Here is a 20,752-nt window from a genome sequence, read left to right as displayed (position 1 = left end):
CCCCTACAGTATCCAAAGTGGAAAATCTGTTGGAAAGGAAGATGGACCCAGGGGACTCCTGCATTACCTGCCCAGTTCTTCTACTCTGCCTGGTGGTCACCCATTCCCTTTCTGTCTGAGCAGTCTTTACCTGCGGTGTGACCACCTCCCTGTACTACGTGCTATCCATGATGTTCTCAGACTCGTGGATGCTCCACAATGTCTCCAGCCGCCGCTCCAGATCCGAAACCTGGATTTCGAGTAGCTGCAGCTGGAGCCACTTCCTGCACACGTGTTCACCCTGGACACTGGCAGTGTCCCTGACATCCCACATTGTACAGGAGGAGCACTCCACGTTCTGAGCTGCCCTGCCATGACTTACCCTTAATTTATCTCCTTAAATTACCCAACAATTAGATTATTTACACTAGGGACCTTGATTCCCTAAAAAAAAACACTACCTACTATATTAAAAAAAACTATAACCTTTTTCTTTACTTTAGTTACTAACCCAGCGATTTAGAGTTGTTCCCTAACAGCAGTGACTCACCAACCAATCACCATGCAGCTTTCCTGTGACGTCACTGTTGGCTTTTTTTTTCAAAACTCAGGCGTGCTTGAAGAGGTCCGACTGCTCTCCGCTCCTGAAGGTAAGTGAAGGCCCCAAGCCTCGTACTGGATTTATCCGCTCCCAGTTCTCGGCATTTCCACACAGGTCTGACTGCACTCCGTTCCTGAAGGTAAGTGAAGGCCCCGAGCCTCGCGCTGGATTTATCCACTCCCAGTTCTCGGCATTTCCACACAGGTCCGACTGCTCTCTGCTCCTGAAGTGGGCATCACTGGCAAGGCCAGCATTTGCTGCCTATTCCTAAATGCCCTTGACAACTGAGTGGCTTGCTAGGCCATTTCAGAAGGCAGTTAAGAGTCAGTCACATTGCTGTGGGTCTGGAGTCACCTGTAGGCCAGACCCGGTAAGAACGGCAGATTTCCATCCCTGAAGGCCATTAGTGAACCAGATGTCTTTTTACAACAATTGGTGATAGTTTCATGGTACTATTTACTGAGACTAGCTTTCAATTCCATATTTTTATTAATTGAATTAATTAATTAATTGAATTTAAATTTCACCAGCTGCCCTGGTGGGATTTGAAGCAAGGCTGTAGATGACACTTGACAAGGCAGCAAGAAAAGCAGGGCTATCTACCAGCAGTAAGTCTTACATTTATTAATTGGCACTATAGTATAAAGCCTTAACATGTGCAAAGTCTAAACACCCGTGAACCCCAAGCGCATCTAGGTGCTCTTGTTAACAGGCTCATGTGTGCTCCTATGAGGTGCGACCCATACGCTTGCAGCTGGTGTGGAGGCAGGCTGCTGATTGGGCTGCCCCGTGACCTGGGATGACCTTGGCGTCTGTCCTCTGGCTGCCTGAGGCCTGGAGGGCCCCAGCATTGAGGATTTCCTGTATGGCTGCAGGACCCTCCTCTGTCATTGTGGCTAGTGGAGCTACTGGGGTCACTGACAGAGGGCTCAGGAGTTGCTGTCCACACTTGGAGCACCCTGAGAGGGAACCCCAGATGCAGAATGCAGCCGCTCCTCCTCCCTTGCAAGGCACACTTACACCTCCCTGCTGACCTGAGAAGGACGAGCACCTGGTGGAGACGCCATGTGCCTCGTGCCCCTCTCCCCTTGGCACTGCTGCATAGAGCTCACGGACAAGGTGATGGTAAGCAGGTCTGCCTGCATCTCTGGCATCCACTGACTGATCTGTTGGATCTGGCTCTCCATGAAAGTCACCAATCTCTTGATGGAGGAATCCATGCATGCATGTGCCCAAGACATGGCAGTACTCATGATCTGGATGGACTACTCCATCATCTGCGGATAGGTGCGCACAGTCTCTGGCAGCTTCGCGAGATGTTCCCTTACAGCACGCTGCAGCTTCAGCAGTTACTGTGTCTCCAGAGGCATGTCATCAGCCGGGGGCTCAGCATGGGCTTGGTCTCCCATAGTCCTCCGATAATCAGTGGCCTCAGCTGTCACAGCCTCCGTCAGCTGCTATGGTGTGCTCACCAGGTTGTGACCCTGAATCTACTCACCAGTGCATATCACAGAATATCTGCGCTGGTGGAGGATGCAGAGGAATCATGTGATGGTGCAACCTCTGAGAATCCCTCTTCCTGTGAGGTGGACTGATGTGCCCTGGTCTCTGTGACTGATTGTCCTTTGGGAATACAGAGACCTGCATGAGAGAACACAAACATTTAAGGGTTCAGGGTTTCACATCTCCTCATCCCAACCATGCCTGATGTGGAGCTCCATGTGTCCAGTTGTGGACACATGAACACTACATTGGAAGAGCGAAGGGGGCCATTGACCCATTTTTGGCACTGTACCCATGTTCGGGAGGTGACTGTATGGCTGCTGACCTCCTCTGCAATCTCCATCCAGGCTTGCTTCGTCAGGTGGGATGGTCTCTTCTTGCCATCCCTTGGGAAGATGACCTACCGCCTTGCCCTTGCAGCCTGGAGGAGAATCTGCAAGAAGGCATCGTTAAACTGTGGAGCCCTTCCCTCTGCCATGGTGGCAACAGCCTTCTGGTCCACCCATTGGGTCTTCACTTCAGCCACAGGGCTGCAGGGATTTTCACTTCAGGCACTGGGGTCTTCGGCACTGTTGCTGATGCAATCCTCAGGAACAAGGCAGAATTGTATGTCGGCTGGCAGCCCTTTAAAGATGGCACCAACACCTGGCATTCAGTTAGGTGATGGCGCCATTGGCACTTTTTTGCCTGCTCTGCTCATCAATTGGATGGACCCCGCCACTCCAGATTCTTAATTGGTCAACTGCCACATGGTAGCGTTCAGACAGCCGCATGTGGCTTGTGCTGCAGTGGCATCTGCTTCCGATGCTGCCACCGCCGTGACCCACACCGTCCAAATAAAAGTCAGCCTGTTATTTCAATAATTGCTTTGAATGGATGAATTTCAGTACAAACTAAACACACAACCACTTTGCCAGATAGTATAATATTTTACATACAAGTTTTTTTTTAAAAACATCAATCTCTAATTCTTGTCTGTAACAAAATACTTATTTGAATAAGTATTTTAGCTATCAACTTTGTTACATACAATTTGTTCTGTCCATACAGGTTTGGAATATGACTGATCACACAAACAGAAACTAAGTTGCAGGATAGTCAACAAATTTAATAACTCTTTGCAGTGAAGGAACAACTACAATCAAAGGTGGCATATATACTGTATTCCAATGATTGCAGCCCGATTGTAGGTCTATTAAAACAATTACAATGATGATATGTTTCTAATTTGGTACTGGCAGAGGCAGCTACAAAGGCAACTGGAAGTTGTAAGGGTACATATTTACCACTCTTAAAAAAAATTGGTAGGGCAATTCAAAGAATTGGGGCGGCACAGTGGCGCAGTGGTTAGCACTGCAGCCTCACAGCTCCAGGGACCCGGGTTCGATTCTGGGTACTGCCTGTGTGGAGTTTGCAAGTTCTCCCTGTGTCTGCGTGGGTTTTCTCCGGGTGCTCCGGTTTCCTCCCACAAGCCAAAAGACTTGCAGGTTGATAGGTAAATTGGCCATTATAAATTGTCACTAGTATAGGTAGGTGGTAGGGAAATATAGGGACAGGTGGGGATGTGGTAGGAATATGGGATTAGTGTAGGATTAGTATAAATGGGTGGTTGATGGTCGGCACAGACTCGGTGGGCCGAAGGGCCTGTTTCAGTGCTGTATCTCTAATCTAATCTAATCTAATCTAGGTGAATTACTGCTCACACTCATAAAATAGTGCATAATCTTTAAAATAACATTCGACACAAAACACACATTTGGGATTTTTTTAAGAAAAGGAGCACAATGATATAGTTTGTCCCCATAATTTATCTTGAAAACCTTAGCCTACAGGGATAAAGAAGATTGCAGAGTAATCTTACCCTGACTACATGAAAAAAAAATCTAATTTACAGGATAATGTATTTGAAATTCATGAAAAGCAAGCAATTTGGCATGCAAAACATTTGTTATGTGTGGGTGTTTGTTTAACATGGGATTGGCTGTTTTCCACTTCTCTGATTGAAAATAAGTAGTAGCTTTATAGTACGGTGCAATATCATTACAATCAACACAAACGCATAGAAACATAGAAAGATTTACGGCACAGAAGGAAGTTACTCAGCCCATCGTGTCCATGCTGGCCACAAAAGAGTTATCCAGTCTAATCCTACCTTCAAGCTCTTGGACCCTAGCCCTGTAGGTTACGGCACGTCAAGTGCATATCCAAGTGTTCTTTAAATGCAATGAGTGTTTCTGCCTCTACCGCCATTTCAGGCAGTGAGTTCCAGACCCCTACCACATTCTGGGTGAAAAAACTTCTCGCCTTTCCTCTAATCCTTCCGCCAATTGCTTTAAATCTATGTCCCCTAGCTATTGACCTCGAATGGAAATAGGTCCTTCCTATCCACTCTATCTAGGCCCCTCATAATTTTAAATACCTTAATTAAATCACTTAGCTTCCTCTGTTCCAAAGTAAACAATTCCAGCCTATCCAATCTTTCATGATGACTAAAATTCTCCATTCCTGGCAACATCCTTGTAAATCTTTGTGTGATCATAATCTTCCTGTAATGTGGTGACTAGAACTGTATGCAGTAGTCTAGCTGTCATCTGACTAGTGTTTCATACAATTCTAGCATAACCTCCCTGCTGTTATACGCTAGGCCTCGGCCAATAAAGGAAAATATCCTGTATGCCTTCTTGACCACCTTATCCACCTGTCCTGCTACCTTTCAGGATCAGTAGACATACATGCCTTGGTCCCTCTGTTCCTCTACATTTTTCAGAATCCTATTGTGTATTCCCTTGCTTTGTTTGTTCCCCCCAAATGCATTAACTCACACTTCTCTGATTGAATTCCATTTGCCACTTTTCTGCCTGCCTGACCAGTCCATTGATATCTTCCTGCAGTCTAAGCTTTCTTCCTTATGAGCTAAATGCCCAGAGAGCAAATTCCCAGCTGTCAGTAATCACCTTTCTATGTGTATATAAATAGGAATCTTTGGTGCATCACATTTGATTCCCAATTTCCATGTAATAGTGTGGAAAAGGAAGCAGTCAGGAAGCAAAGTACTGACGGTGTGGGAGGAGCAGCTTGACAGCAGAGGCAATGGTGACGAATCAGGAACCCTGCAACAGGGAGGAAGCACGAATGTTCGAAATTGCAATATTTATTTCCAGTTATGCATAATATTGTGAAAGGCTATACCATTTGTTACATGAAATGGTATTATCACAGTTGCGTTAGATTCAAATCAGGAGATTTAAAAATACTTGTTGTAGATAGGGATTTGGTAAAACTGAGTAGATTTTAAATAGGAACCGTGTACAAAATCATACAAGTTTTGGAAGTTGTCACAAAAATTCTGTACTCAAAGAGCTAATATTGACAGTCACTTTTAACTGGATGAAAAAATGACTTTCACCATTATAATTAAGTGTACAGTTCCCCTTAATCCCCCTGTTTCACAAACCCAGCTGTATCAAACATATTGGGCTCTGTCATGACATGTTCTGATGCAGCATCATTGGGGATCCACCAACAAAAAGGTGTAGGTAGCAGAAGAACAATTCTTAACAAGTGGCTTTCTTGAAAGCAGCATAGATCAATTGCAGTTTTTAAAATAATATGTTTGAGATGATTACTGGTTTCAGTATCAAATTGGTACATAAAGGTTGGCAACAAATAAAAGAAAGACTACTTATGAAAAAATAGCACTAGAGTTAATGGATTTAAATAGCATTTGTTTATTATACAGAACTTCTTATTTAGGAATTCTTCTTGTTAACACAAGCTCTCCAGATGAATCACACAAGAAACCAATCAAATTATATGCTTTAGATACTGAAATATGTGGAATAATTGTAAAAAATGGTTTATGTGAACTGTGTAAATTCCTGGGGTTAGTTATTTAGCTTAACTGTCTTTTCCTCAGTTTTTGCTTGTTCGTTTGAATTTTAGCGGTTGTCTAAAAAAATCTCAGATTTATCCATGTTCATTGGGGTTCAAGATCACTTAACCACACACGGACCCACACAAAATCACTTTTAGTGATTTGGAGCACTTTCTACTGAGCTTAAACAGTCCATTCCAGGTTTTTTCTAATTCACTATCTGTGAAGTGCTTTGGGATATCCTGAAGACCTGATAAGGTGCTATAAAAATACAAGATCTTTCTATGCACAAAGGTTGTTACAGAATTCTGGAAGATAGGGTTCTTGGTGCATGAACTTTGATTTGCACATAAATACACATGTGCATTTGATTAGTTGTTTGGTAGTACAGAACTTGAGTATTGCTGAAAATAGAGACATTTTGTCAAAGCTTTTCATCTTGCACTCATCAGGACAATTTGCAAGAACACCAATGTAAGGGAAGCAACAAATTTATACTGTATGAGAAGAGAGTGCTGAATGGTTGGCAAGTTGACTCTGATTGGTAGAGGCATTGCCATGGAGAATGCCCAGTCTACCTCAGATTACCCTGGTTGGGTAATGTACCCCAAATATTTGAGCAATAGGTGAAACAGGTGCTCATACCCCGACAATTTACACTTGCTTTCTGCTATTTTCTACAACGGCCTCTTGGATTTTAGTCTTCTGTCTGAAAAATGTCTTAGTCTTATACCTTCACCTCAAGGCAAATATCCTCTGCTACCATGTTAACATTTCAGAAAGCCAGCTGGTGAAGGATCGAACTGAAGTCAATCTTTACACACTTGTATAAGCATTTATTTATAGAATTAAACATCCTCCTTCGACAGCAGCTTTCAAACCGGTGAAATCTACCACCTGGAAGAACAAGGGCAGCAGACACATGGGAGCACTACCACCATCAAGTTCCCTTCCAAGACACACACTGTCGTGACTCGGAACTATATCACCATTTCTTCACTGTCATTGGGTTAAAAACCTGGAAGTCATTCCCCAACACCACTGTGGGAGTACCTACAGCACAGGACTGCAGCTCACCACCACCTTCTCAAGGGCAATTAGAGATACTGGCCTTTCCGGTGACATCCCATAAACAACTAAAAACAATTACAAGCATGCACCTCCTAATCCAACAACCACCGTTTTAGTCTCTGTCGCTTTATACATCTTTTGAAAAAAGCAAACAAATTAAAGGGGGCCTAGTTATCCCTAACGAAGGGGCACCAGAACCATACAGTAACAAAAAAAAACTATCAAAGGAAACTTAACTAAATCAAACTAAAATGTCATGATGATACTCTCCAGTCCCTCCGGTGCCCACTGGTCGCAGAAAGCCTCAAGCGCAACAGCGGGCACCCTGTGCTCCCTCTCCAGTGACAATTGGGCACGGACGAGCTGTGGAAGGGAGGCAGACAGTCTGACCAGACGACCCCCTCAACTGCCTGCTGCCTGAACCTATTGGTGGCAACCTTGGCCAGGTGCAGTCCCATGAGGAGGTCCCTTGACCTGGCTATTCTCCTCCACACCGGATGGCTGAAGATCGGACTGAAGTACAACCAGAACTTGAGGAGCAGCCCCCCGAGATAGTGAAACGGGGCTCAACCTCGGACATTCTATATAAATGTGAAACATGGACTCCTCCAGGCTGCAGAAATTACAGGTGGCCTGGGAGTCCATGAATCGACTTAATGACCAATTGCATGGGACTGACGCGTACAACATCTTCCACACCAAATCCCCAATGGACGCAAGGAGGAGTCCCACGTAGAGTGCCTCCCACCAGGGGCCCCTTCCTCCTCCAGACGCAGGACGGAATGCAAGGTGTTTCCGGATGTTCTGGATGGCCGGCGAGGGCGAGGAACTGAAAACTGTGCGAGAGCAGCCCATACAATAAACCGCTCCGTACAGAGTGCAATGACACAGAGGGGATTTCTGAAAGACAGTGCAGGTTGTGAGGCCGAGGATCCCGAGGGAGGTTTCGGGGCCTGGTACCAATGAGAAATCCCAGAAGAACAGGGGGTCAGTTCAGACGGGAGTGCTTACAATAGGACATGGTGGAGTCCTCCAATACTACTCTGAGCACTATCTAGTACTGCACAGTTAAAGGACTTAGCGGCTAACACATTTTTAGGTTCCTGATGGCTTTGGCTGTGAGCTGGATGCTCCCCAAGGACGCATATCATGCCAGCTCTTCCAGCGACATCCAGCCTGTTCCTCCGCAATCCAGAACGTCCGAGTCTGGTCATCTTGGCAGCCAATGCCCTCTCCTCCGCTAGCCATATGAACCCTCATTGCTGCAGGGGAGGGTTCCTAAGCAGCGGCTCTTGGAGGATAGCTGCTACTCCTGATGGGAGAGGACTCCAGCTGGAGGCGACCATGATCCAGACCCTAATCAGCTCCTGGTAAAAGACAGGCAGCTCCTGTAGCGGGGCCCAGGGACCCCCTAGGTTTATAAATAGGAGCTGCCTGTTATAGTTGAGGCCATGCAGCTGGCGGAAGAAATATGTTGCCAGCGCACACCATTTGGGAAGAGGCTCGACGTACAGATATCTCTGCAGGTCCTGAAGACAGAAAGTCACCATCTGGATGCTAAGGCACAGCAGTGCCTGACCACCCTTCCCTTCAACCGCCTGACTGAGATGGGATTCCAGGTCGAGCACCTCCTACTCCAACGTCTTGACCCTGGCCTTCCGCCTCTTGTTCGACCTCCTCACGTACTCTTGACAGAAGAAGCAGACGTGAGCTTTGCCCACGTCCCACCATAGATTCAAGGAGGGGAAACTTCCCTGCTTCCTTCTCCAGTCAGCCCAGAATTGATGAAAGAAGTCCTGGAACTGTTTGTCCTCCAGCAGGTTGATAAAATGCCAGTACGCAGACCGCGCCCGCATGCAGAACTGAACTAGCTCCGCCCACACCAGGTGGTGGTCCGAGCGTGGCACTGGTGACACGGAAGACACTGGAACACAGAAGACGTATGCCTGGGAACTGTAAAGGTGGTCAATTAAGGATCGTCCTCCAGGCCTCACCAGGGATAGGCACCAACAGGTTGCACCAGAGGCATTTGACAAAATTATTGACTCAGCTACGGACACGGGGGCAATTAATCTGTATATAAAGTGTACAGCCATCCTATTGCCATCAAAACACAGTCCGATTTAAAACACATTTCTCCCTATTTAGCGAGATACCTGGCATTGATTTTGCTTGCACAAGTAGTCAATGTCTGCCCACACACTTGATGTAGCGATGCAGAGAATCCAAATTGATATCCATCTGTCAGGGGTGATTTTGATCTTTATTTCCCCTCTCACTCTCTCTCCCCCTCTCTGTGTCAATCCCTATCCCCTTGCTCTCCCACTCTGTCAGTCCCTATCCCCTCTCTCCTCCCTCTAAGTCCATCTCTCTCCCCCCCCCACTCTCTCTCTCCCCCTCTCTCTCACTCTGCCCACCCTCTGTCTCCCTCCCCTCCCCCTCCCTCCCTTAACCCCCCTCTCTCTCAGTTGCAAAGAATGGGAACTCTCAGCTTTGTGACTGGTCAGTTTTTTTTTAAATCGCAGCCGTCAGTTTCACAGCTGACAGGTGCTGGGAGCAGGAACAGCGCTTCTGATTCGGACAAGTTTGGGGTTTTCCAACAGGCTTTTAAAAAAAAAATTGGAACCCGCTGGAAAACCACAAACTTCTCCGAATCAGAAGCACTGTTCCTGCCCCCAGCACCTGTCAGCTGTGAAACTGAAACTGACGGCTGCGATTTTAAAAAAAGTCGAACTGTTCTGGGAGAAGAAGTCGATGGGAAATTTCTCATCCCTGAAATTACTGGTCATAGATCTCTAAAGTTTTACCACGGACATCACAAAGGTGAAAGTGCTGTAGTCAGGATGGAGATTTTGCCAGATGTCCACCGAGTCATAGGACCTGATCAGGTCCCTCAACTTCTCCATTGCCGCCAGGTGGTGCGGGGTCCAGGAGCACTCCCTCGTCTCCAGGCTACAGTTGAAATTCCTCTCCCCGACCTCCTCCGCACCCGCCACCACCCCCACCCCGCTGAGGATAATGCACTTGCTGGCATCAATGGAGCCAAGATGAGTGAACACTTCTTCAAAAAAGCACGTCTGCTGTGCACAAGCCTGGGGAGCGTACATATTCATTAAGTGAAGCAGCACGTCTCTCAGCCAGAATGGTGAGATGGATTAGGCGGCCTGGCACAAGCTCCTTGACGCCCCCCCCCCAGCCCCAGCCAAGATCTCCGGCTAAAAATGTGGGGCCAACAAGATAGCCACACCACCTGGATTTGAAGCAAGGTAGCTCATGTAGACCCTTCATTGCCACTTGCCACTCCAGGAGCCATGCAGCTTTGTCTCCCAGAATGGTGTGAGTTTCCTGCAGGAAGCTCACCGCATTCTTCCCTTCCTTAAGGAACGGGAAGTTGGGAAATCTATGGTGTACTTCTCTGCTGCTGTTGATGTTGAGGCTGTCTTCATGGCATGATTTTCATGCTACCAACATCCTAGTGCAGGGAGGGAGCAGAGACATTCCTGGCTCTCCACTCCCTTAGTAGCCCAGTGAGGAATGTCTTGAACCAGTGCCACTCAAGTTGGCCCACGTCTTTGCTCATGCTCGTGACTTTCAAGGCAGAGCGGACGGACCTGATGAGTGGCACCAGATCCGAACAGTAGTCAAAGGCCAGCTAGGCTTTGTCATGGCGGCCCAAGTGCTTGGATATAAATTGCGAGACCCTCAAAGGGATGAGGGGGGTTTGGTAGCGGGCACGAGGGCATCCACTGCCTCATTGGCAAAGGACTTTAAATCACTCCTGGTGCCCTCCACCGAATCACCATCCTTCTCCAGGTCACCACTGTCAGCGACTGACCCTCCCACACAGGGTGCTGCAGGCAGCCCAGCTGCACCAGCCGTCCCTTCTTCTGCCACCATCTCACCCCCAAGATCAGTGGCAAGGGGGGATCTGGGCCAGAGGACAACAGTGGTTCAAGGTCCCTCCCCATCTCAGGCGTTGGATGCTGGAGACTCAGGGATCAGTTCCATCCCAAGCACCCCTGGCGCCAAGGTCAGAGAAGGAGAAGGGTACGCCTTCCCCTCCCCACCACCGGCCAGTGACCCAGCATGTGGGCCTTTTTGTATTTGTTCGGGGGATGTGGGTGGCGCTGGCTTTGCCACCATTTATTGCCCATGCCTAATTTCCCTTGAGAAGGTGGTGGTGACCTGGGACCCTCCCCAGGATTAGGCAAGACTCGAGGGGCCATATGCATTTGGCTGGGCAGGCTTAGGTTCAACAACCTCGCGCGCCTCCAACCCCAGGACTCCCGACTAGCAGAGAGTGCCCGGCTTTTACTTTTAGGATCTGTGCCCTTCCCCAGGCAGGGGTCCCAACCCATCTTCGGGAGGCACAGGCTGGACCGAAGTGTCTGCCCTAGCCTCCTGTGCATGGTGGTGTGACTTGGGGCACCCTCCACTATGGAGGGACATTTGATCTCTTGGGTCACCCTTGTTTCAGAATAGTGGCGTTTCCTCCTCCTTTTCCGGGAGGGCTGTGGAGGAAGGGAGACCTTCATATTTGTTGGACCCTCTAGGTTTACATCCCTCCTTGCTTCTTCATTAATGCCTCCAGGGACGCTTGCGGGCACAGGGACATTCGCGGGCTCGGTGACGCTCCCGGGGTTGCATGCAGGCATGGGGACGCTAATGGGCTGAGTTTTACCATCCGGGGGCACGCCTCAGTGTGTTTGACTGTGCGCTGTGCCTTCCTTTCACTAGGACAATCTCGCTACTTTTCGTCGGATACCGTGATGTCATTCCTGCCAAAATGAGATATATTAATTTTGTCATATGGAACATTGATTTTCAACTGTTACTGGACTGAAAATAAACTTGGTTTAAAAGACCACTGAAACATGGCTGCAAATTTTGCATTCTAAAAGACAGTTGAATAAGAGAGACAATGGAACTGCTCACTGATTCAATTAACAAAGATTGTTCTTGGCAACAGTGATGATCCACATCTTGTCTGTGTAAGAGACAGCATCCCACTCCCCCACTGAGAGCTTTGAAATCCACAAACTGCAGGAAAAGCTGTTCCAAATAAGGAACTAGTCACATGACTAACCTGCTGATCAACTTGAAGTTGTTTGAATTGTGCTCACAGAACAGTTGGGGCAGAGACTGGAATTTGAAGACAACAGAGAAGGAAAGTCTCTCCCTGTCTCCCTCTCTCTCTCGAAGTTCCAGGGATCCATGGAAACCTCTCAAATCTCAAGAGCGAAGACCCCTGCAGCTAAACAAAGTTGAAAGTGTGCACTGGGCCCCAACGAGAACTGTAAGACAACTGCAATCAAAGACTTTACATCAAACCCAAAAGCCAGTTGCCGAACTCCAGCTATTAATTTAAACCTTTCCTCTTCTTTCTCCTCCTCTTTCTCTATTTGCATGTGTTTATCGTGTATGCATGCTAACGTGGTCGCCGTCATGTATTTCTTGTAGTTTTCACCATATTAGAGTTTTAAGATTAATAAACTTACACTTTTCTTGTTTAAATATAAGAAAACCTATCTGGTTGATTTCTTTGCCATCACGATTAGAGGGCAGTGAACAAGGATTCACTGATGCGAAGCTAAAAACACGATGCTTTAAAAATTAAACCCTATTACGGCCAAACCAGGCAAAGGCTGAGAGGGGAGCCCCAGACCCCTGCCTCACCTAGTCATAACAGAGGTAAAGAGTGAGAAAGAGAAACAGGGGAGGGAAGGAGGAGATGCAGGGCAAGATGTCCACCTACTGTTTGAGGTTGGTAGATGGGTGGTGAATGCTGTCGGGGTGTACTTACTTCAGAAAGTAAGAGTTCTTCGCAATCTTTCAGGCAAGGGGAGCGGATGTCTTCACCTGGGACAGCCAGAACCACCCCGGCACAGTCCTCCAGCAGGGCTTACAGAAAACTTCACCCAGGCAACTCTGGCTGTCCCAGACCAGGCAAAAATACAGGGCAGGGAATAAACCTGACCCTCCTCTTGCTCTTCCGGTTTCTGTCATCTTCTTTCCTTGTGACAGTCTTTCGCAAAGCGAAAAGTACACCAAGCACCCACTTCCTGATGTATAAACTGTTTTCTCTTCTCTCTCCTCTGAAGCTGTTGCTGTTAATGATTATTTCTCTCTCCTCCTCTAATTCAGGAAAATTGGCAGCAGCTGGTCCTTCCTCTCAGGTCTCTCCACTCTCCAGGACTCGGGCAGTACCAGCAGCAGCAACAATACCTTCCCCTCAGGCCTCTCCATGCCTCAGTCAGCAGCAGCAGCAGCCCTTCCCCTCAGGCCTCTCCAGTCTCTCCTCTCAGGCAGCACTTGAATAGTACCTTCTCCCCAGGCCACAGGCAGGCAGCACCAGTACCTTCCCCTCAGGCCTCGCCAATCTCTCCTCGCTATAGGCCCCAGGCTTCAAGCAGCACACGAGCAGTACCTTCTCCCCAAGTCTCAGGCTTCAGCAGCAGTACCTCTCCTCACCAACCAGCCAGGAAGAATGCAAGCAGCAACTGGTCTCACTACTCCAAACAGCCAGCCAGTGTAAAGGTAGAACTATTTTCACACACATTCATTTGTTTCTTTCTCTACGTTGCAGTCTCTGTCTCTCTATAGGGTTACAAATGAATCCCCAGTTAATGCCCACCATCTGCATACAACTAAACACAATTAATCTTATTCTTCTTTGGCCTCCTTGTCTCGAGAGACAATGGGTAAGCGCCTGGAGGTGGTCAGTGGTTTGTGAAGCAGCGCCTGGAGTGGCGATAAACGCCAATCCTAGAGTGACAGACTCTTCCACAGGTGCTGCATTTAAAATTGGTTGTCGGGGTTGTTTCACAGTTGGCTCTCCCCTTGCGCTTCTGTCTTTTTTCCTGTCAACTGCTCAGTCTCTTTGACTCGCCACACTTTAGCCCCACCTTTATGGCTGCCTGCCAGCTCTGGCGATCACTGGCAACTGACTCCCACGACTTGTGATCAATGTCACAGGACTCCGTGTTGCATTTGCAGACGTCTTTAAAGCGGAGACATGGACGGCCGATGGGTCTGATACCAGTGACGAGCTCGCTGTACAATGTGTCCTTGGGGATCCTGCCATCTTCCATGCGGCTCACATGGACAAGCCATCTCAAGCACCGCTGGCTCAGTAGGGTGTATATGCGGGGGACGTTGGCCGCCTCAAGGACTTCTGTGTTGGAGATACGGTCCTGCCACCTGATGCCAAGGATTCTCCGGAGGCAGCGAAGATGGAATGAATTGAGACGTCGCTCTTGGCTGACATACGTTGTCCAGGCCTCGCTGCCATAGAGCAAGGTAATGAGGACACAGGCTTGATGCACTCGGACTTTTGTGTTCCGTGTCAGTGCGCCATTTTCCCACACTCTCTTGGCCACTCTGGACATAGCAGTGGAAGCCTTTCCCATGCGATTGTTGATTTATGCATCGAGAGACGGGTTACTGGTGATAGTTGAGCCTAGGTAGGTGAATTGTTGAACCACTTCCAGAGCGTGGTCGCCGATATTGATGGATGGAGCATTTCTGATGTCCTGTCCCATGATGTTTGTTTTCGTGAGGCTGATGGCTAGGCCACATTCGTTGCAGGCAGCCGCAATCCTGTCGATGAGACTCTGCAGACACTATTCAGTGTGAGATGTTAATGCAGCATCGTCAGCAAAGAGGAGTTCCCTGATGTGGACTTTCCGTACTTTGGTCTTCGCTCTTAGACGGGCAAGGTTGAACAACCTGCCATCTGATCTTGAGTGGAGTAAAATTCCTTCTTCTAAAGACTTGAATGCCTGTGAGAGCAGCAGGGAGAAGAAGATCCCAAACAGTGTAGGTGCGAGAACACAGCCCTGTTTCACGCCACTCAGGATAGGAAAGGGGTCTGATGAGGTGCTGCTATGCTGAATTGTGCCTTTCATATTGTCATGGAATGAGGTGATGATACTTAGTAGCTTTGGTGGACATCCAATCCTTTCAAGTAGTCTGAAGAGACCACGTCTGCTGACGAGGTCAAAGGCTTTGGTGAGATCAATGAAAGCAACGTAGAGGGGCATCTGTTGTTCGCGGCATTTCTCCTGTAGCTGGCGAAGGGAGAACAGCATGTCAATGGTGGATCTCTCTGCTCGAAAGCCACACTGTACCTCAGGGTAGACACTCTCAGCCAGCTTCTGGAGCCTGTTTAAAACGACTCGAGCGAAGACTTTCCCCACTATGCTGGGCAGGGAGATTCCACGATAGTTGTTGCAGTCACCGCGGTCACCCTTGTTCTTATAGCGGGTGTTGATATTGGCAGCGCGCTTGTCCTGTGGTACTGCTCCCTCGTCCCAGCACAGGCAAAGCAGTTCGTAGAGTGCTGAAAGTATAGCAGGCTTGGCACTCTTGATTATTTCAGGGGTAATGCCGTCCTTCCCAGGGGCCTTTCCGCTGGCTAGAGAATCAATGGCATCACTGAGTTCCGATTTTGTTGGCTGTACGTCCAGCACATCAATGACTGGCAGAGAATGGGCTGCATTGAGGGCGGTCTCAGTGACAACATTTTCCCTGGAGTACAGTTCCTGGTTGTGCTCCACCCAGGGGTCCATTTGCTTGCGTTGGTCAGTGATTGTGTCCCCTGATTTAGATTTGAGGGGGGCGATCTTCTTGATGATTGGCCCAAAAGCACTCTTTATGCCATCATACATTCCTCTGATGTTTCCAGTGTTGGAGGCCAGCTGAATATGACGGCATTGGTGTTGCCAATAGTCATTTGCGCAGCGCCTGGTAGTTCTTTGTGCAGCGCTTCTGGCTGCTTTAAGTGCTACAGATGTTAGCTCGCTGGGGACCTTCTTGTAGTTCAACAGTACAATGCACTTAGTGGCAATGACAGGTTCCAGATCTTCAAAGTGAGATGGAAACCAGTCTGCATTCTGCTTCACACGTTTGCCATAGGTGGTCATTGCTGAGTCATAGATGGCGTCTCTGATGTGGGCCCACTTGGTTTCTGCATCCCCTGTAGGAGTGTTTTGAAGGGCTTTTTCAAGTGAATTTAGAGACTTATGTAACAGCCGTGGATAAGAAATTCTGCTAGTGTTGATGCGCGGGCGGCCCTTCTGCTTGGAGTGATGCAGTTTCTTTGGTTTGAGTCTAATCTTGCTGCACATCAGGGAGTGGTCGGTGTTGCAGTCAGCACAGTGGAAGCTGCGTGTGATTTGTTTAAAGAGGCTCGCCTTGTGACGATTAGATCCAGCTGGTGCCAACGATGTGATCTTGGGTGCCTCCAAGAAACCTGGTGACAGGGTTTAGTATGAAAGAACGAGTTGGTGATGCAGAGGTTATGATAGGTACACAACTCAAGCAGTCTCTGTCCATTCTCATTCATCCTTCCAATGCCATAGCACCCAAGGCAGGAGGGCCATGAGTCATGGTCGGCCCCAACCCTGGCATTAAAGTCCCGCAGCAGGAACAGATGTTCTGTATTGGGGATGCTACTAATGATATTATAGAGTTTCTCGTAGAACTGGTCTTTAGCTTCAGGTGTGGAGAAGAGTGTTGGAGCATAGATGCTGAGTAGGTGTACTGGACCAGAGGCGGTGAGCAGTCGGATGGACAGTATGCGTTCCAAGCCATTTGAAGGTAGCTCTATCATACTGAGCAAAGAGTTTCTGATGGCGAAGCCCACTCCATGCTGTCTTGGTTCTTCGGGATCCCTACCCTGCCAGAAGAAGGTGTAGTCTTGCTCCCTTAGAGATCCACTCGCAGGGAGGCGTGTCTCCTGAAGTGTTGCAATGTCCACATTGAATCTACTGAGCTTGTTGTTAATGATGGCGGTCTTCCGAGAATCGTTGATTTGTGTAAGGTCTTCCGACAGGCCAGGACACATAGTTCTGACGTTCCAGCTTGCAAAATGAAGGGCTGGTACCTTCTTTCCTTTTTTTGTTGTGCTACTTGGTGCGGTGTTGCAGTCCACTTTTCGGGCAATGACCCTGAGCTCCAAGCACCCATTGAAGCAGGTGGACTGTGGCAGGACAGAACCTTACTGACCGGGGGCTGCCCGGTTTGAGGCGGCCGGTAGCTGTCCAGTGAGACGCGATGACCTCTACCACCGACAAAGGCAAACTGTGGCGTCCAATCTCTATGCCAATTGAGCTGGACATAACCCGTAACTGCTGCCTTCTGTGTTGATTTGGTCGCTGTGAGGCGACTATGGAGTGACCTCTCCATGGCGCATGCCTGGGTGGAAGTTGTGAGTTGCCCAAGCGTCAAAACCCCCCTCTCGGCCATCCTGGTGGGGTCGAAAGGAGTGCAGAGCATGACGTTTGGCACTGGTATGGCTGCAGGAACTGCCGGAAACATGCCAAAGGTGACACATGATTGCCTTTCGGGTTCCGCTCCGGATTTTCTGTTCGTGTTTACTCTCTTAGCCTTAGTCTCTCCCGAGACGCCCACAAGACAGTGGGATTGATAGGGCCCCTGCTCAGGGATAGGTGGATGCCGGTGGGAGGAGGTGGGGGGAAGGGGGTGCGAGGGCGAGGGGTGTGGTGGGAAGGGGAGCTGGGAAGGGGGCTGCAGGGTGGTAGGGGAGGGGGTGCGAGGGGAAGATGGTGCGAGGGGGGAGCTGGAAAGGGGGTGCGAGGGGGGGTGAACTGGGAGGGGGGCGCAAAGGGGGAACTGGGAAGGGGGAGCGGGGGGTGCGGGGGTGGAGGAAGGGGGTGCAGGTAATAAAACATTTCATCAGCTCCCACCATCGCCGCCGAGAAAGCTCACCGCATCCTCCGGGAGGTGGGTGACAGCATCAAGTGCCAGTACCAGCAGGAATTCGCCGACATTGCGCTGCAGATGTGCCTCGAGCCGGACACCGCCCACGGACGCTTTGAAGCTGTGGCCGAGGTGCTGTTCCGCGATGGAGTCAACTGCGTCCAGGTCATGGCTTTTTTCATGTTCAGGTGCACCTTTATTCCCAACAGGCCGTCCACACAGGCTAATACACAAATTTAACACTGCTCCATGCACTCCCACAGAAGGCTTTAGTTTAGCGAACGTGATCACCAGCACGATGGCCACCAGGAACCACTGCACAATTAATATACAATTAACAAATGAATGTATGAAGGTTATGAGTTTGGGAGGTGCTGTTGAAGAAACCTTGGTGAGTTGCTGCAGTGTATCTACACACTGCAGCCATGGTGCACCGGTAGTGGAGGGAATGGCTATTTAAGGTGATGGATGGGCTGTCGATCAAGTCAATTGCTTTGTTCTAGAAGATCTTGAGTTCCTTGAGTGTTGCTACAGCTGCACTGTCTAGGCAAGTATAGGGTATTCTATCACACTACGTCTAAACTTTGCAGAAGCCAGTAAAACGGTTTTCCATAAAGAGAGGTTTGTGTATTAATAGTTCTGTTGCACTTAATTCCAAGAGAACAAATCCATTGCAGGGGCTAAGAGAATGTAAGATGTAAAACATTACATTTCTAGCTTTACAAACTTCAGGATGCAGTTACACAGTCTAAGTTTTCAGTCTCCATTAAAGGATATGCCAAAAAAAATCTTCTAGCAACGGCATTACAGTATAGCACATTAGTACTTCAACATCATAGCCCCAGAACAAAGGCACTGAGCAGAAGCTAGGTAGTTGGCAGATGACACATATTGGACTTGTATTTTAGAACTCCTGATAGTTGGATCAAGAGTGATATTATCATAGTTCAAGTACATTTTCTATTGAGGTGGAAGAAGAAAAATTCGTGAAGAGATACAAGAAAACACACAAGAAATTCCACTCTCCTGTCCGCTCCCCATATCTCTTTATTCCCTGCGAGACCAAAAATCTAGCTATCCCAGCCTTAAATGTATTCAATGATGGAGCATCCACAACCCACCGGGGTAGAGAATTCCAAAGATTCACAACCCTTTGAATGTAGTAATTTCTCCTCATCTCAGTCCTGAATGATTGGCCCCTTATCCTGATCCCCGCTTTCTAGATTCCGCAGTCAGCTGAAACACTCTCTCAGCTCCTACCCAATCAAGCCCTTTCAGAATTTTTTATGTCTCAAATAGATTGCCTCTCATTCTTCTCAATTCCAGAGAATATAGGCCCAATTTACTCAGCCTCACATCATAGGTCAACCCCCTCATCCCAGTGACCAATTTAGTAAATCTTGGCTGCACCGCTTCCAGCGCAAGTATATCCTTTCTTAAATGTGGAGACCAAAACTACACACTGTATTCCAGGTGCAGTCTCACCAAAGCCCTGTAAAATTTTAGTAAGACTTCTTTATTCCTGTACTCCAGGAACATCTTGTTGCAATCCCCTTGCAATAAAGGCCAACATGTCATTTGCCTTCCTAACAGCCTGCTGCACCTGCATGTTAAGAACAAAGAAAATTACAGCACAGGAACAGGCCCTTCGGCCCTCCAAGCCTGCGCCGATCCAGATCCTCTATCTAAACATGTCGCCTATTTTCTAAGGGTCTGTATCTCTTTTCTTCCTGCCCATTCATGTATCTGTCTAGATACATCTTAAAAGACGCCATCGTGCCCGCATCTACCACCTCCGCTGGCAACGCGTTCCAGGCACCCACCACCCTCTGCGTAAAGAACTTTCCACGCATATCCCCCCTAAACTTTTCCCCTTTCACTTTGAACTCGTGTCCTCTAGTAATTGAATCCCCCACTCTGGGAAAAAGCCTCTTGCTATCCACCCTGTCTATACCTCTCATGATTTTGTACACCTCAATCAGGTCCCCCCTCAACCTCCGTCTTTCTAATGAAAATAATCCTAATCTACTCAACCTCTCTTCATAGCTAGCGCCCTCCATACCAGGCAACATCCTGGTGAACCTCCTCTGCACCCTCTCCAAAGCATCCACATCCTTTTGGTAATGTGGCGACCAGAACTGCACGCAGTATTCCAAATGTGGCCGAACCAAAGTCCTATACAACTGTAACATGACCTGCCAACTCTTGTACTCAATACCCCGTCCGATGAAGGAAAGCATGCCGTATGCCTTCTTGACCACTCTATTTACCTGCGTTGCCACCTTCAGGGAACAGTGGACCTGAACACCCAAATCTCTCTGGACATCAATTTTCCCCAGGACTTTTCCATTTACTGTATAGTTCACTCTTGAATTGGATCTTCCAAAATGCATCACCTCGCATTTGCCCTGATTGAACTCCATCTTTGTGCATTCCTTGTACATGCACCCCCAAGTCTCTCTGAACATCAACACTTACCAGTTTTAAAAAAGAACAGGTCTAGCAGAAGGATTCAGTAAATTAAATCAGTTAGATGAAAGAAATTGAACTTTGATGGCAAGTAATTTCTACTGGAAATGTTAAGTTACTTATGTTAGTGAGAATTTTGCCACAAATGAAAATGGATTTAGCATGTAGGAATATCATGCTCCCATCTATACTGATATTTTGAACCCTAATGTTCAATTGCAGCAATTCTTGGACAAACAAATCACATTTGTCTGCATCTCTCTCTCCTCCTTTGATGTCTTCCTTAAAAGCTACCTATTTAACCAATCTTTTAGTCGCCATCCTAATCTCGTCTTCTTTGAATCTGTGTCAATTTTTGTCTGATTGCACTTCTGTGAAGCACCTTGGATGTTTCTCTTAATTAAAAGCACGATGTAAGTTGAAGTTGTTGTATATACAAATAATAAAACAGATGTGCTTTGTCAAAGTTGGTGGTGACTTCTTACCTGAAATCCACGTTAGAGCTCATTTTGTACCTGAATGATGAAAGATCA

The 20,752-nt window shown here is 47.9% G+C and overlaps 1 long non-coding RNA gene across 1 annotated transcript in view; it reads right to left on the bottom strand.

Moving 5' to 3' along the window:
* Nucleotides 1-20,752, bottom strand: part of LOC137373492 (uncharacterized) — a 28,493-nt gene extending 7,741 nt beyond the window's left edge. The window contains exons 1-2 of the long non-coding RNA XR_010975637.1: nucleotides 20,705-20,752; nucleotides 12,115-12,282 (exon numbers count right to left, since the gene is read on the bottom strand). This is a non-coding gene — a long non-coding RNA (uncharacterized lncRNA). The remainder of the gene's footprint in view (nucleotides 1-12,114; nucleotides 12,283-20,704) is intronic.

The sequence above is a fragment of the Heterodontus francisci genome, chromosome 9 (genome assembly GCF_036365525.1).
Source record: "Heterodontus francisci isolate sHetFra1 chromosome 9, sHetFra1.hap1, whole genome shotgun sequence".
Classification (NCBI taxonomy): Eukaryota; Metazoa; Chordata; class Chondrichthyes; order Heterodontiformes; family Heterodontidae; genus Heterodontus; species Heterodontus francisci.
The sequence above is the reverse complement of the archived record's forward strand: the minus strand, read 5'-3'. Positions and strand labels throughout refer to the sequence as shown.